This window comes from Peromyscus eremicus, chromosome 11, assembly GCF_949786415.1.
Source record: "Peromyscus eremicus chromosome 11, PerEre_H2_v1, whole genome shotgun sequence".
Taxonomy (NCBI): Eukaryota; Metazoa; Chordata; class Mammalia; order Rodentia; family Cricetidae; genus Peromyscus; species Peromyscus eremicus.
Window position 1 is genome coordinate 12,602,266 of NC_081427.1, and position 3,035 is coordinate 12,605,300.

Consider the following 3,035-nt stretch of genomic DNA (forward strand, 5'->3'; position numbering starts at 1 on the left):
CTGTCCTGACTTCCTTCAATGATGGACTATGATGTGGAAGTGTAAACCAAATAAACCCTTTCTTCTCCAACTTCCTGTTGGTCATGGTGTTCCATCACAGCAATAGAAATTCTAAGGCGTCTGGTGTCATTCGCAGTGTGCTCTCTGCCTCCTGCTTGAGGTTCAAGATATGATCTATCAGTAGTTCCTGCTACCATGCCTTTACTTGGCCATCATGGACTCTAACCCTCTAGAACTGTAAGTCCAATAAAACTCTTTCTTTTATATACTGCTTTGGCCATGGCATTTTGTTACAGCAATAGAAACGTAACTAATACATCTATGAAGAATGGCAGTAGAATTTTGATTGAGATTGCATTGAATCTTTAGATTGCTTTGGTAGGTTGACCATTATAACAATATTAATTCTTCCAACCCATAAGCATGAATGTCTTTCCATCTTCTGTCATCTTCTTCAATTTCTTTCTTTCTCTTAGTATTTTTGAAAATGATTTTTTTCCTTCAGAGGGGTTTGTGTGTGTGTGTGTGTGTGTGTGTGTGTGTGTGTGTGTGTGTGTGTGTGTGTTGTGGAGCACAGTGAATAGGAGTGTTTCACTGATTTCTTTTTCAGTCTGTTTGCCATTGGTGTATAGGAAATAATATCTATAACTTTAGTATGGTATTCATATTTCTGTAATCTGAATGTTAGGTCTTTTCATTGGGATCACGAAAGCTCTCCCACATTCCATTCATGGATTTTATTAGTTATCATTGACCTGTACTAAGTGATCCAACTCCTCTTCCTTGTTTATCATCATTGATATCCTGATTTCCATATGATCTATCTACTGGTGAAGAATTCCACTGAGGTTTTGTATTTATCTGTCTGAGTTATTTCCAGTATAATTTCAATGTGAGTTTTCTTCAGTAATTCTATCTGTGAATGCAATTTTCTCACATTTAATTGATGTTGTCTTGGGTATAGTCATGTCTTCTTTGAGTTGTTTGAACATAGTTATGATCATTTCTTTTGAGTCAGTTGTCTTGAAGTTCTTCAAGATTGTTCTCACTGGGGTCCCTTATTACAGAATTAGTGATTTTTGGAGGAAACACATATTGGATTTTCACATTGCTTTTGTTTCTGCACTGTAACTTGTGTATCTAAAGTTATTTGGTTAAGCACAGTATAGGCTTTGACTGGTGGTCTGGGACTGCTTACCTGCCAGTACTTGGAACTAAGGAAACTGTAAGTGTGAGCAGAAGCTTAGGGTGCCCCATTATCTGTTGATGCTGAAGCTGGGCAGAATTCTTCTTGAAGGTGTTCCCATGCTCTAGTATTCACATTCACATATGGGCAGCACTATTTGGACTTAATAGGCTATCCAACAAAAAAAAAAAAAAAGGACATGAAATGTAGAGAGGATGTGTTAGGAGAATACAGGAGTCAAATCTGGAGTTTAGGAATAATATGATCTTATTTTGTTATATACATGTATGAAATCATCAAGACTAAAGAAAAGTTATGTTTTAAAAAGAAAGAAATTACTAGATTAAATAATGAAATATAAGATTTTAAAAACATTTTTAGAAGATAATGTCTATTCACTCTAACCACCCTAACTCAGGAGTCCTGATTTAGACTATGAAGATTGATCATAGATGTTGGATCAATGTGGCTTTCATATATGAGGCCTGATTTGGGCTTGTGTAAACCTGGTTCTAAGAGTGGAGCCTAAAACTCATTATCACTATGAGGATCTTATTAGTAATTTTTTTGGAACAGAATCAGTATGAATGATAATCCATGACTGAAAAATACTCTATGTATCCATATATCTGTTTGATATTTTATTAGAATATTTATATTTTCCTAAAAAGCAGAATTTATTTAATACCGAGTACAATTTTTCCAAATTACACCTTTTAAATAAATACTACGCTGTAATTGATATCAAGTAGGGTTTGCCTCATTCTTGTCCCTCCCCTAAAATGATCACTTAAAAAAAATAAACATAATCATCTGGTTGTATGGGTCAACTGTACACAATATTATCTTGAGTCCTATCTTGATGGTAGTAGGTCAAAGGCCTGATGAAGATGTATCCAGAGGATTGTTGAATTCCCTAAAAGGCTCCTCCATTTACAGAAATGAGGCTCTTAGAGAATAAAATATACTGGAAATTTGTACAATTGCTTCATTCTAAGGGAAGAACAATTTTGAGTGTACTAGTTAAGTATCTCTGTGACCCTTGGAAGGTATGCTTCTAGGGTGTTCACACTGGTAGTGTGGATTATGGTAGGACATAATATAGTCATCAACTCAAGAGGTACTTCTGAACATTAGGAAGCAGGAACCTGGGAGGATGAAGACATGAGACACAGGGTCCCAGTAGCTAAGTCCTGAGACAGTGCCATTCCCTTCTATTTTCAAATGGGTAGAGGGTTTATTAGCTATGTTTTTGAAAAAAAACTCTTTGTATTTCAATATTTTAGGTGCTCCGGGAGTCCAATCAGCAAGAGAGAGGAAGGATTGTATGAGCAAGAGATATTGAGACCATTACTGGAAAAAACACAGGGACAAATAGCCAAACTAGTGGAAACACATGAACTATGAACCAATAACTGAGGAGTCCCCAACTGGGATCAGGCCCTCTGGATAAGTGAGACAGTTGATTAGCTTGAACTGTTGGGAGGTCCCCAGGCAGTGGAGTCAGGACCTGTCCTTGGTGCATGGGCTGGCTTTTTGGAACCTGGGGCCTATGCTGGGACACTTTCCTCAGCCTTGGTGTTGGGAGGAGGGGACTGGACCTGCCTTGGCTGAGTCTACCAGGCTGGGCTGACTCCCCAGGGGAGACCTTGCCTTGCTGGAGGTGGGAATGGGGGGTAGATTGGGGGAAAAGGCTGGGGGGTGGGAGGAGGGAGGATGGGGGAACCTGTGGCTGATATGTGAAATTAAGTTAATTATAAGATAAAAATATTAAATAAAAAAACCATTTTGGCTGAGCAGAGCTTACCCTCATTTGGCAATAATCATTTGTTACCAAGACATCAAATAA